General features: G+C 41.9%; 1 protein-coding gene across 3 annotated transcripts in view; it reads left to right on the top strand.

The window, feature by feature from the left end:
• Positions 1 to 4,189: 4,189 nt before the first annotated feature.
• tbce (tubulin folding cofactor E) overlaps positions 4,190 to 15,307 on the top strand; it is a 72,734-nt gene continuing 61,616 nt past the window's right edge. For 2 of the 3 annotated variants that reach the window (XM_073056635.1, XM_073056637.1), the window contains exon 1: positions 4,190 to 4,330. The gene's annotated coding sequence lies outside the window, so the exon portion shown is untranslated. Of the gene's footprint in view, positions 4,331 to 4,868; positions 4,984 to 15,307 lie in introns of those variants that run through there. The other variant, XM_073056636.1, reaches the window with a different exon arrangement.

The following is a 15,307-nucleotide window of genomic DNA, read 5'->3' on the forward strand; positions in this document are numbered from 1 at the left end:
CTCATCTATGATTTGAACTGCCCTCATAGATTGTAAAGCAGAATTCTAACCTATTGAAAGTTGAGATGGTGTGACTAATCTTTTGTCAGTTCAAATCTGATCCAAGTTACTACTTTTCCCATTTGTCTTTCTTCCCCCACTGGACTTGTGATTATAGACTGCTGAAACAAAAATATAAATCTTTAATTAGTAACAACAGGCACAAAATGGAGCAACTCAGCAAGTCAGGCAGCATATAGAGGGGGACTCAACATGGACTGAGGGACCGTTTCTTCAAGCACCTTTGCTTCATCTGCCACAAATACTACATCTTCTGGTGGCTACCCATTTCAATTTGACCTTAATTCCCATTCTGACATGTCTGTCTGGGTAGCCTTCAACCTGACGGCATGAACTTTGATTTCTCTGAATTTGTGTAATTTCTACCCCTGTTCCTATCTTTCCATTTCCCATTCTGGTTCCTCCTTGCTCCTTCTCCTCACCTGCCTATCTCCTCCCTTTAGTTCCCCTCCTATTAGATTCAGATCAGATTCAGATTCAGTTTATTGTCATTGCAATGCAGTTAAAAAAATGAGACAACGTTCTCCGGAATGATATCACCAAAACACACGACAAAACAGATGATTTGTCCTTCAGTCCTTTACCTCTTTAATCTATTACCTCTCAGCTTCTCACTTCATTCCACCCCCTCACCTATCACCTGACAGCTTGTACTCCTTCCCTCCCTCCCCTCCCCCTCCGCTGCTCTATTCCGGCTTCTTTCTAGTCCTGATGAAGGGTCTCTGCCTGAAATATCAACTGTTTATTCTCCTCTATTGATGCTGCCTGACCTGTTAAGTTTCTCCTTCATTTTGTGTGTGTTGCTCAAGGTTTCCAGCATCTGCAGAATCTCTTGTTTCTGAATTACTACAACACAATGTTTCTTCCTTCATTCTCTTTCCAAAAGGTGCTAACGTTAACCCTTTGGGAAGTTTGAGGTGAGTGTTGACCTTAAAAGAAATAACTTGTAGCAGTGAACCAAAATTCTGCTCTCAATCTCTTATGTGTCACTTAATGGGATTCAATACTGTCATCCCCTCAAACTAATTCATAATTTCAAAATTTAGATCGCAAAACCACCTTGTGCATCTGAATCCATGATAGCCTCACTTGCAGACCCCAGTCAGTTGGAACTGGCAACATCTCCACAATTTCCCTCAGCACAGATGTACTGCAAGGCTTAGCCTCACCACCATAAATATCAAGTGAGTAGAGCAGAGGCTAAGCACAGCTCCAATGTCATATTAAATTTACTGATGACATCAGTTATTGACCAAATCAAGGAAGGTGATGAGTCAGCATATTGGATCTGGTTTAGTGGTGCCATAACAACAAACGTGTCCTCAATGTCAGCAAGACCAAGGAGCTTGATTAATGAGTTCAGGAGGAGGAAACCAGAGGTTCAATAGCTAGTTCTCATGGGGGGGGGGGGATCAGAGGTGGAGAGGGTCAGCAATTTTTAATTCCTTGGTGTCATCCATTTCAGGGGATTTGTCCCGGTCCAACATGTAAGTGTCATTACCAAGAAAGCACAGTAGGACCTCTGCTTAGAAGTTTGCCAAGATTCAGTATATCATCTAAAATCTTGACAAACTTCTATAGATATGTAGTGGAGAGTATATTGATTGGTTGTATCACAGCTTGGTATGGAAATACCAACAGCCTTGAACGGAAAATCCTACAAAAAGTAGTGGATATGGCTAAGTTCTCCCCGGGAAAAGCCCTCCCCACCATTGAACGCCTCAACGTGGAACGCTATCACAGGAAAGCAGCGCCCACCACCCCAGGTCATGCTCTTTTCTTGCTGACTGCCCTATCAGGAAGGAAAAAGAAGCCCCGAGACTCGCACCACAGGGTTCAGGAACCATCAGGCTCTTGAGCCAAAGGGGATAACTTCTCAAATTCACTTGCTCTGTCACTGAAATGTTCCCACAAGTTATGGACACACTTTCAAGGATCAGTCCTCTCATGTTCTCGGTATTTACTGTTGATTTTTTGAATGTCTGTTGTCCTTTGCACACTGCTCGTACGCCGAGTTGGCTTCTTTGATTCTATCATGTTTATAGTATTTGAGTATGCCTGCGAGAAAATGAATCTCAGGGTTTTATATTCTGACACGTACTTGGATAATAAATTTACTTTGAGCAATGTACATCCAAATAAAGTTGGTTTTTAAGAAAAGATCTTTAACGTTTTCTTTGAAGTATTCATGTGACAATTCTAAATACCTTTTAGAAATAGAGCCATCAGCACTTCAATTTCAATACTTAAATGCTTAGAGTGCTCCGGTCATTGACACAAATGACGCACTTCACTATTTTATACATACAGCCTTTCGAGCGTTACTGCACAACAACCACCGACAACCTCGTTTTAACACTAACCTAATCTCGGGAGAATTTACAATGGACTGTTAATCTACCTGGGACGATTTTGGATTTAGGGGAGGAAAGTGGAGCACCCGGGGGAAACCCACACATCCCACGGTGTGGATGCACTCTGACATCCCGAGCTGTAATCGCTACGTTATTGTGGCGCCCACGTGACAAAGCTAACCTTTAGTTTGTAGCTGAATATGGCTAACTAGTTAATGGTTGAATTCACACAAAATGCTGGTGGAACACAGCAGGCCAGGCAGCATCTATAGGGAGAAGCGCTGTCGACATTTCGGGCCGAGACCCACCGTCGACAGTGCTTCTCCCTATAGATGCTGCCTGGCCTGCTGTGTTCCACCAACATTTTGTGTGTGGTGGTGTTTGAATTTACAGCATCTGAACATTAAAGCAACAGAACACCACGCATGTGAGATTCATGACGAGGAACGGATTCCAGGCACTAAATGGAACTAAGATTTGCTAAACACATAAAAATGCTTTAAGAACTCAGCAGGTCAGGCAGCATCTATAGAAAGGAATAACAGCCGGTGTTTCCGGCCGAGACAGGACCGGACAGGAAGGGGGCAGAAGCCAGAATAAGAAGTGGTGGGAGGGAGAGTCGTACAAACTGACAGGTGATAGGTGAGACTAGGCGAGGGGCGAGTTGGAAAATACTACTGACAGTTTATTATTGACACGTGTGGAAAACGAGTGAAAAGCTTTTGTTTGTGTGTCATCCAGACAGACAAATGAAAGTGGGAAGCAGCAACAAAGAATGTGCAATGCAGGTAGACAGTCTCGCGTACAATCACCTGAAATTCACACCAAAGGCACTCGAATCCTGACAGATTTCTCTCGCCTTATCCTAGAAGATATTCTGATTATTTTAAGCACCCTAATTAGTTACTTCTATTTAAACACCCCCTATTAATTACAAACTCTCAATTTAACGGCAAGAAGCACAATAGAAAGAATGGTACAGGATGGGATGTGAAATTGCTTTTAGATGTGTTTATTATTCCTGTTTGGCTTTTACGGCAATAAAGCAAAAATTATTACATTTATTATATATATTGACAATGAATAGATAAAATGAGGTAGACATTGAGGAATTATTTCCTGTAGTGCAGAGGTCCACAGTAACATTAAAGAGCCAGGCTACTGGAGGCTGATGTAAAACATTTGTCTGCACATTAGGAACTTGCTAACGTGAACGATTTTACTTGCTTTTGTGGCCGCGGAGAAAGGACACGCTAGAGCAGGCTGCGTTCCCTGGAGTCTGTGTTGGTTGCGGTCTGGCCCCTCCCGTCGGGGCTGCTCTCTAAAGTTGGCTTGGTGGGAGACAAGTTTGCCTTAGTCTGCGGCTGCTCTGAGCGATTTGAGAAACTGCGGAAACATGGTCCATAATCTGCAGACCATGACACTCAGGGACCTGGGCTACTTCAATATTATTTTTCCATGTTTTCTTCTACTGTTATAATTACATGTGCTGTGATTGACTGTTGATTATGTTTTTTCCAACTTGGCCCCAGAGGAATGCTGTTGCGTTTGGTGTATGGTTGAATGACGATTAAAAAGGTACTTGAGTTTGAATTTACAGATTAATTGATATAGGTGAGTGAGGCCAGTTGGGTGACCAATCAGACATGTTGGACTGTGTGATGTCACACTAGACCCGTGGGGTGATTGGGCGACGTTACACCGGACCTGCGGGAAGACAAGGTGACGTCACTGGGAGTTAACCCTCCCCCACTCCTCCGGCCGCTAGTGGACGCCGTCACTAGGGTAACGTCAGTTGTTACACAAAACGTCTCCGTCCGGGAAACGGCGGCGTTTTGGCAGGAGTTCCGCTGCATCACTTGGCGACCGTGTACGCCAGAGCTTAAACAACGGACTCGGGCAGGAGGCGATGGCAGGTCTGTTTCGATGGCAGTGAGAGGGTAATGAAAGGTGGGATTCAGGGCCCCTTCCCACTGCCTGGGTGCTTAACGAGCCAGAGCTGGCGGCCGGCTGAGTCGGGACGTGAGGCCCAGGTTTGGCGGCTCCTAGCTCAGGCTGGGTCCGGTGGAGGTGGAGGGCTTGGGGGCTGGAGGTCAGGACAAGGCCCTCGGAGATTGTATCGTGGGGAAATGGAATTGCTTTTCCAGGAGATTTGAATCATGAGAGTAGCTGACCGTGAGCCGGCTTTGACTGCCCAAAGATATGCGCTTCAATGCGGTCTGATGGCAGTGTTTAAAGCGTTGCTTGGGAGGTAGCCCCTTTCCTATAGCGAGGAGTCTAGAACAAGGAGGCAAAATTTTATTAAAGATCTGGATCACTCGTGGGTGCAGATCTCAAACTCCCTGTCCTGTAGGGCAACGTAATATACAACACACAGGCAGGCAATTTGATCCATCGTGACCGTGCCCCGGCCAAAGAGGGCCAGTATCCCATTAGACTACTTCACCTTTTGGAATCTACGGGAATTATACGTCAAAGTTTCTGTCGCCTTCATTCGGTGATGTCCTATACTGAGTTCCCAAAATTCATCCGGGGATCTGTACAGTATTAGTGAGACATTTTTCAATTAGTAAGTAAAATAATTTAATTTTAACACTTGCCTTTGCTCCACTCAACTTACTGTCTGATTCTGATCAAAATCAAAAGATTAGCTATGCTTGTCTCATGTACATCAAAACATATGAAATAGGTCATTTGCATCATTGCTACAATTAGCCAGCGACATAGTGTGCATACACTCACTTACCCTAACCTGTACATCTTTGCAATGTGGGGCGGGGGGGGGGGGGGGGGAATCTGGAGTACCCAAAGGAAACCTGAATTCTCTGGTTGGAAAGAGTCTATTATTATGGATGAGGTTTTGGGGGACTTGGAGGCTCATGATAACATAGGCCAAAGTCAGCATGGCTTTTTAAAGGTGAAATCTTGCCTGGCAGATCTGTTGGAATTCTTGGAAAAAAATGTCAAGCAGGATAGACAAAGGAAAATCAGTGGGTGTTGTTTACTTGGATCTTCAAAAGGCCTTTAACAACGTGCCACACATGAGGCTGCTTAGAAAGATAAGAGCCCCTGGTATTACAGGAAAGATACTAGCATGGATAGAGCTTTGGCTGATTGGCAGGAGGAAAAGAGTGGGAATAAATGGGTCCTTTGCTGGTGGGCTGCTGGTGACTAATGGTGTGCAGCAGGGGTCAGTAAATGTCAGTGATTTGGATTAAGAAATTGATGAGTTAGTAGATAATACGAAATAGGTGGAGGAGCAGGTAGTGTTGAGGAAGTAGAATGTCTGCAGAAGGACTTAGACAGACTGGGGAAATGGGCACAGAAATGGCAGATGGAATATAGTGTAGGGAAGTGTATGGCCATGCACTTTGGCAGAAGAATAAAGGTGTGGACTATTTTCTAAATAGGGAGAAAATTCAAAAATAAAAGATGCAAATAGGCTTGGGAGTCCTTGTGCAGGATTCCATAAAAGTTAACTTGAAAGCTAATATGGTGGTAAGAAAGGCTTTGGGCCCATATTCACTGGAGCTGAAAAGACTGAAGGAGGATCTCGAATGTATCGAATATTGAAAGGCCTAAATAGAGTGTATATGGAGAGGATGTCTCTTATAGTGGGAGAGTCTAGGACTAGAGGGCACAGCCTCAGGATAGAGGGACGTCCATTTAAAACAGAGATGAGGAAAGATTTCTTTAGCCAGAGGGTGGTGAATCTGTGGTATTTATTGCCACAGACACCTGTGCAGGCCAAGTCATTGTGTATATTTAAGGCAGAGGTGAATAGGTTCTTGATTAATCAGGGAGCCAAAGGTTACAGGGAAAAGGCAGGAGAATGGGGTTGAGAGGAATAATAGATCAATTGAACCCCCCCCCCCCCCGGTTTCCTTTGCTGTGTATGTCTAGGGAATACACTCCGTCCCGCCATACCTGTGAGACTGAAACTGCTCTCCCACCCCAAACCCCGGTTTGTGTGGATGCTGTGTAATTTGCAACCCTGTTACAACTCAGTTCCAAGTAACAGCAGACTGCACACTGCATACGATTAAAGGAATTATGTTTATGAATGTTAACTTAACTAAAGGGTTAGTAAAGAAAAGAAAGAAAGAACAAAAAGGACCCGTTATAATTAAACAGTCAAATGTGCACGTTAGAGCTTAACTTTTCCAAAAGTAATATTCACTGATCCTCAGTAGATGCTTGCACCTTGCTGCATTGAATCATGGTCCCCACGGTGTCAAGTCCTTCGACTGGTTCTCCAGTGTCTTTTGTCTTCACCTCCCGCCGAACAAAGGACCCCAGCTCACACCGGGGTCGGGCACCCAGCATAAAAACCTGCTCCCCTCTCTCCGATTGGATGGCTCACATTCCAAAGCCCCCGTTATCTCTAACCATTACCCAAACACTGCTTCCACAGAAAGACCATTACGTTAGCAGTGAAGCCTTTTCCAGGGTGTTACACAACATGATGGAGTGGCAGGGTGTCAGACACATTAGGCTGAATGGCCCAATTCTGCTCTGATCTTTTATGGTCTTTTGAAAAGTCACAGGGAATAAAACAAACTCAGTACAGACAGCGGCAGGAATTGAACCTTAATCTTCTGACTACTACACACAAAATGCTGGGGGAAGTGAATTCCAACATCTGAAGATTTTCTCTTGTTTGTGTTTCTCAATCTTATGATTGATGTCCTTGTGAAGCCTTAAGCTAACTGCTGCGCTACTGTGCTACCACATTCAGTGGTGAACAACACCGCCATTTTTTTTTCTCTTTTGTTTTAAGGAAGCTGACAAACGATAAGCATCCCAGCACTGATAGCTGTTGTTCACAGGCATCCAGTCTCAAAGGAAATCATCATCACCCTTTGTTTCATCCAACTTGCCTTGGATCCCATGGGTTTCAACCATTTGGACCTGTCTTCCCTATGATGGCCTTGCAGAAATCCACGGCAACTTTCACAACTGTTCTGCCTAATAACGTACTTTGTGTTACTTCTTCTAAAAGTTCACTCAGATTATTTACAACCACCCATTGACAAACTGCCGCTTCCAGATCAAATCCTTCATTTTCAAGAGTCAGCTAATCCTGACCCTCTGCAACACACACAATATGTTGGAGAAACTCAGCACCCCAGGCAGCATCTATAGAGGGGACTAAACAGTTGATGTTTCAGGCTGAGACCCTTCATCAGGACGTGTTTATGAATCAGAATCAGGTTTAATATCACTGGCATATGTTGTGAAATTTGTTGTTATGTAGCAGCTTTTAGCAATACATCATAATAAAAATCCGTGTATGGCCCCTCCATACCAGACAGTGATGCAACCAGTTAAAATGCTCTCCATTGTACATCTGTAGAAATTTGTGTTTAGTGACTTATCAATTCTCCTCAAAACTCTTATTGAAACATAGCCACTGCCTTGCCTTCTGTGTAGTTGCATCATAGATCAGCAGGGACGTTGACACCCAGGAACTTGTAATTGTGTATTGACACCCTTTTCACTTCTCATCCCTCAACTTCCCCTTCCTGAAGTCCACAATCAATTCCTTGGTCTAACTGACATTGTTATTGTTGTGACACCACTCAAACAGCTGATCTATTTCACTCCTGTACACCTCGTTGTCACTATCTGAAATTCTACCGACAACAGTTGTGTTGTCAGCAAATTTATAGATGGCATTTGAGCTGTGCCTAGCCCCACAATTGTGTGTGTGGAGAGAGTACAGCGGTGGGCTAAGCTTGCATCCTTGAAGGGCACCAGTATTGATATAGTCAATATATTGATGTAGTCATAAAGAAGGCAAGACAGCGGCTATACTTTATTAGTTTGAAGAGATTTGACATGTCAACAAATAAGCTGAAAAACTTTTATAGTTGTACCACAAGGAGCATTCTGACAGGCTGCATAACTGTCTGGTATAGAGGGGCTACTGCACTGGACTGAAAGAAGCTGCAGAAGGTTGTAAATCTAGTCAGCTCCATCTTGGTAACTAGCCTACAAAGTACCCAGGACATCTTCAGGGAGCGGTATCTCAGAAAGGCAGTGTCCATTATTAAGGACCTTCAGCACCCAGGGCATGCCCTTTTCTCACTGTTACCATCAGGTAGGAGGTACGGAAGCCTGAAGGCCCACACTCAGCGATTCAGGAACAGCTTCTTCCCCTCTGCCATCCAATTCCTAAATGGACATTGAAGCTTTGGACACTACCTCACTTTTTTAAATATACAGTATTTCTGTTTTAGCTCATTAAAAAATCTATTCGATATACATAATTGATCTACTTGTTTGTTTATTATTATGCTTTATTTATTACTTTTTTTCTCTATCTGCTAGATTATGTATTGCATTGAACTGCTGCTGCTAAGTTAACACATTTCACGTCACATGCCGGTGATAATAAACCTGATTCTGATTCTGATTGACTGACAGTGAGGAGGAGATGTTATTTTCAATCCACACAGACTGTGGTCTCCTAGTGAGGAAGTCAAGGAACCAGTTGCAGAGGAAGGAACAGAGGCCAGGTTTTGGAGTCAGTAAACTGCAGCCTGACATAGTTATTACTATTGTCCAGGTGATCCAAGGCCAAGTGGAGAGCTAGTGAGATTGCATCAGCTGAAGACCTATTGTGACAATACGCAAATTGTGTCAGGTCCAGGTCCTTTCTAGCAGAGAGAAAAAGATAAAATTTTAAAATAATAATAAATAAACAAGTATTTCAATTACATATATTGAATCGATTTTAAAGATGTGCAAAAACAGAAATACTGTATATTTTTTAAAAAAGTGAGGTAGTGTTCATGGGTTCAATGTCCATTTAGGAATCGGATGGCAGAGGGGAAGAAGCTGTTCCTGAATCTCTGTGTGTGTGCCTTCTGGCTTCTGTATCTCCTACCTGATGGTAACAGAAAAGGGCATGCCTTACCATCTCTGACATCCCCTGTATACTTTCCAACAATCACCTTAAAAGTGCTTACTCTTGTATTAGCCATTACCACCCTGGAAAAAGGTGCTGGTGTTCACTCTATCTCAGGCTCTTATCATCTTATACACCCATATCAAGTCTTCTCACATCTCTGCTCCGAAGAGAAAAGCCCTTATTAGCTCATCCTCAAAAGTCATGCTATCCAATCCAGGCAGCAACCTGGTATCTGCAGATACTGGAAATCCAAGCAACACACTCAAAATGCTGGAGGAACTCAGCAGGCCAGGCAGCACCTATGGAAGAAAGTACAATTTACGTTTCAGGCTGAGACCCTTCAGCAGAAGATGTAATTTCCTCTCCACTCAGACTGTGGTCTCCCAGTGAGGAAATCAAGGATCCAGTTGCAGCGTGAGGAGCAGAGTCCCAGGTTTTGGAGTCAATGAATTGCAGCCTGTCATAGGTATTACTGTTGTCCAGGTGATCCAAGGCCAAGTGGAAGTCCTGCTGAAGGGTCTTCGCCTGAAATGTTGACTGTACTCTTCTCCATAGATGCTGTCTGGCCTGCTGAGCATCCTGATAAAATCTCCTCTGCACCCTCTCTAGAGCATCCACACCCTTCCTATTTAAGCCGACCAGAACTGAGCACAAGACTTCCAAGTATGGTCTAACCAAAGTTTTATAGAGCTGCAACATTTCCCCACATTTTTTCACCTCAATCCCTGGGCTAACAAAGGCCAGTACACCATATGCCTTCTTAACAACTCTCTCTTTAAAGTCATTGTGAATTAAGAAATCCTATTTCATTTCCCAATGAAGTCCAGAGATCCATTGCTATTAAAATGGAGGTTAGTTCATTTACAGAAGGAATTTCTTTGATGAGCCATTGGGACTGCTGAGTGAGCAAATTAACTCTCCAATCAATACGTGATCATGCTGCATGGTTCAATTTATTTTCGGCTAATTGCAACTCAGTAACCATGAGATGAACTTTCTAAAACTACTAATAAATTGCACTTGTATGTAAGAGCAATCAAATCTTTCTGCAGAAATTGCTCTGTACCTCGCTCTACAATTGGATCTTTATAAAGAGATCACAGCCAGTGCGGATCAGAAATAGCATCTCGTCCTCGCTGATAATCAACATGGGTGCACCTCAAGGATATATGCTTAGCACTCTTCTACTCTCTCTACACTCATAACTGTGTGGCTAAGCACAGCTCAAATGCTGTCTATAAATTTGTGGATGATGCATGTGAGTGAGATAGTTCAGCTAGTTGAGTGGTGTCACAACCACGACCTCACTCAATATCAGCAAGAGCAAGAAACTGAGTTTAGACTTCAGGAAGGAAACTTGGGAGAACGCACATCAGTCTTTGAGGGGTGAGTCGTGGAGACGGTGAACAGCTTCGAGGTCCTGGAAGTCAGTATCTTGGAGGATCTTCCCTGAGCCCAACATATTGATGCAATCACAAAGAAGACATGTCAGCAACTCTACTTTAGGAGTTTGAGGAGATTGGGTATGTCAGCAAAGGCTCTTGCAGATTTCTACAGATGTATGTTGGAGAGCATTCTGACAGGTTGCATCATTGCCTGGTGTGGAGGGGCCACTGCAGACTCAGCCAGCTCCACCATGAGACAACCCTCACCACCCTCAGGACATTTCCAAGAGCCAGTGCCTCAAGAAGACAGCATCCATTGCTAAGAACTCTCACCATCCAGGACATGCCCTCCTCTTGTTACTACCTGTACCATCAACGAGAAAGTACAGGAGCCTGAAGACACATACTCAATGTTTTAGGAACAGCTTATTTCCCTCCACTGTCATGAAAACCACCTCCTTATTCCTTTTTTTTTGCACTATATATTTTATAGCTTTAATGTTTATGGTTTGCACTGTACTGTACTGCTGTCACAAAACAAGTAGCCTTTAACACAAGAGACTGTTGTGGTCCATCTTGTCCACACTGACTGAATATAGATGAACAATTCCCACCTTTCAGACTGTGATAGTTAAATTAACACGTACAAAAGCTTGACCACAGCATCTGCAGTGTACTTTGTGTAGACTGTGATAGTTGCCCTTTAGCTGACATCTCTTCCAGTCCACATCCAGACACTTTGTACATGTGATGTGGTTCCTGTCTTCACAACCCTGTCCAAATTGTGAGCTGAATTAGGGTTCTGTACCCTGTATTTAATGTTATAGAATCAGTACCGATCAGTTGGCTGCCTTGAGGGATTAATATCCTATGACTTATGGGGATTTTTGTAGGTTAATTTATAAGTGAGGGAAGGCAAAGTGTGTTTTAAAAGATTTATTCAATCTTTGTTTTATTTGATGGTCTATGTGAGTGTGAACAGCTGTCAGATGAGAAATTACTAAGCATTGCTTATTTTAATTTTGGTTCAGTGCACACCATTAAAAATTTTGAATCCAACTAATTACCCGGCATATTTTTGTTTAGAAGTAATTGTTGTAATTGCTCCACTTGTGAGGAACAGATTCTCATTACCTGCAATGAAACATTTACAAGGAATTAATTAAACATAATTGAACTGCCTGTGTTTAATGTCTGTATCAGTACTCCTATTAGAGATCTAGGTACTGTATATGTCAGGACTCTCTGGGAAGTGGGGGGTGCTATGAAAGCCAAAAGATATTCTTAAAAAGCCTCTGCTGCCTTTCAGAAAATATTGGTCAGATGTCTTCATGAATTATTTAATTAGTGATGTGGCACCCTCTCTTCAAATGTGAGCAATATAAGAATTCTATTAGTTCTCCCATTGAAATCTACCGAATATCGAAAGGCCGAGATAGAGTGGACATGGAGAAAATGTTTCCTATATTGGGGAAATCTAGGAACAGAGAGCATAGCCTCAGAATACAAAGATATCCCTTTAGAGCTGAGATGAGGAATTTCTTCAGCCAGATAGTGGTGAATCTGGAATTCATTGCCACAGACAGCTGTCGAGTCCAAGTCATTGGGTATATTTAAAGTGGAAGTTGATAGGTTCTTGATTAGTCAAGGTGTCAAGGTTGAGAGGAATAATAAATCAGCCATGATGGAATGGCAGTGCAGACTGATGGACCAAATGGTCTAAAACTGCTCCTATGTCTCATGGTGTTACAGTATCGGTTAAATTCAGACTTTTAGCGTAAAAGGATTTACAAGTTTAATTTGAGCTTTGTAATAGCATTTACATTTTTTGAGAGATTGAGGGTGATTTTACGGAAGTACTTAAGTTATTGAGATGGATGGTAAGTCTTTTTCCCCAGGGTAGGGGAGTCCAAAATTAGGGGGCATAGACTTGGGGAGAGAAGGAAAGATTTAAAAGGGTCCCGAGGAGCAACTTTTACATTCATGTGTGGTGAGTATATAGAGATCTGAGGGATAACACTTTCACACAGAGGGTGGTAAGTATGCAAAACGAGCTGCCGGTAGTAGTGATTGAGGCAGGTATAAAGGTATCATTTAAGAAGCATTTAGAAAGGTGCATGGAGGGGCAGAGCTTAGAGGGATGTGGGCCAAATGCAGGAAATTGGACTAGCTGGTTGGTATGAAATCATCATCAGGTGCCATGCCCAGTTTGAGCTATGACTGCCATGGTGTGCACATTCCAGTTTCAGGTCAAGTGGATCAATTCACTGGTATTCATTTCCAGTTCTCTGGCTGCTGTCTCCATCATCATTTGTCTTTGCCTTCCTCTCGCTTTCTTCCCTTCAATCTTTCCCATAATTACCATGCATTCTAACTCCTCTTTCCTGATCACATGTCCAGTGAAGTTACATTGCCTTTTCATGATCTCATACATTATCTCTCTTATTGTGCTTGCTCTGTTCATGACGTCCTCGTTAGATATTCATTTCGTCCATGATATTCTTTGCATTCTCCTCAAAAACCACATCTCTGCTGCTTCAATTCATTTCTTCATGTTACTAGATATTGCCCAACATTCTGAGCCATATAGCATAACCGGATAAACGTAACATTTCAGTACTCTGAGGTGGGTTGTCATGCCTAGTTTAGTGTTGGTCAATACATTCTACATTCTTGTAAAGGGATCTTTTGCGATCCTTATTCTTCTTTTGATGTCCATGTTGCACCTGCCATCTGATGTCACTCAGCTTCCTAAGTAGCAAAAGTTCTGTACTTGATTTATGTCTTCGCCGTTTATTCTCAGCCTGCAGATAGGATTCTCCTTCTTTTTGGATTTCACCATCCATTCCGTCTTTTTGCAATTGATAGATAGACCCATTTTTTCACTTTCTTCAACAACTATATCAATTAAGTTTTGTAGTTCTTCCTCCGTACTTGCAATTAACACAGTGTCATCCGCATATCTGAAATTATTGATGTTTTCACCGCCAACTTTGATTTCCCAAGATGTCTCTTATTTTTTGTAATATTGTTTCAGTGTACACATTAAACAAATCTGGAGAAAACATACCCTTGCCTAATGCCTCTCTTGATTTTCGTAAACTGACTCACTTCTCCATCTATTCTTACAGCGGCAGTTTGTTCCCATTACAGATTTCTGATTAGGCAGAGGTCTTTCAAATCTAGATCTAGAGTTTCCTGTAATATTTCAAATAACTTATTGTGCTTCACTTTATCAAATGCTTTTGTGTAGTCGATAAAACAAACAAATCTTTTTGCAGTTGAATAGCTTGTTCTGATAGTATCCTTGCATCAATATTGTGTTTTTTTGTTCCTTTGTGTTTCATAAAACCACATTGTTCTTTACCTCTTTCAGCTTGTATTTTACTCTTAGCGCTTGTCATCAAAATTCTTAGAAGTATCTTGGTGATATGACTCATTAAACTTATGGTCCTATGTTATTCATATTCTGTTGCTGCAGGTTTCTTAGGAAGGGTGATAAATACCGATTTTTTTTTTCATCTCTTCTGGTATTATTCCAGTCTCATAAATGACATTGATTAAATCAGTAAGTTTTTCAATTCCATAATCTTCAAGGGCGATAATTTGTTCTACTACTAATTCATCAGGACTTGCTGCCTTTCATTTCTTCATCTTATTTATTGCATTACGAACTTCACATTTTAAAATACTTGGATCTTCAATGTTCTTCTTAATTTCTGGTTTTTCGCCCTGATCGTCTTCAAACAATTCCTGAATATACTCAGTCCATCTGTTCGTAATCTCATCTTTTACCATGATAATGGTACCGACCTTTGCTTTCAAACATCCACCTGAAGAACAGAGGAGCTTTTTACTAGTCATATTCTTGATCTGTTGATGTAACCTTTTTGGATCAGGAATAGGGATTCTTTCTAGTTGCTCACATTCCTGGTTCAACCATTCTTCTTTGGCTTTTTGACATAAGCTTTTAACTTTTTTATCTAAGGACTTATATTCTATAGGATTTCCTTTCTTCCGTCTCCTTTCTTCCATTAGATTTTTGATTTCATCTGTCATACATTTATTCTTTGTGCTTTTTTTCTTTTTTAGGAATCACAGACTTTGCTGATTCTACCAAGGCATCCTTTAGAGAGTTAAACTTCATTTCGACATGATTGCTATCATCTTCAACAGATTCTGTTTCTAGACTTTGAAATCTATTCCTTACTTCAATTGTAAATTTTTGTCTATGTTTTCTTCTTTAATTAATTGCGAGTAGTCAAGGGATTGTTCAGGTTTTTGCTGCTTTCGTTTTTTAAGTTTTACTTTGACCTGACATACTACTGGGTTATGGTCACTATTACAGTCTGCACCTGGATACGTTTTGAATTGAGTCACTGAGTTTCTAAATCTTTGGTTTACGGTAATAAAGTCAATTTGATTTCTGGTGTTAACACCTGGACTTCTCCAGGTCCACAAGCGTCTTGAATGGTTTTTAAAGTAGGTATTCAAAATGACCTGATTATTCATCTTGCACCATTCTACCCGTTTCTCACCTCTTTCATTTCTTTCCCCTTGTCCAAATTTTTCCTATGGTATTTCCATCAGCA

The sequence above is a fragment of the Hemitrygon akajei genome, chromosome 9 (assembly GCF_048418815.1).
Source record: "Hemitrygon akajei chromosome 9, sHemAka1.3, whole genome shotgun sequence".
NCBI classification, from domain to species: Eukaryota; Metazoa; Chordata; class Chondrichthyes; order Myliobatiformes; family Dasyatidae; genus Hemitrygon; species Hemitrygon akajei.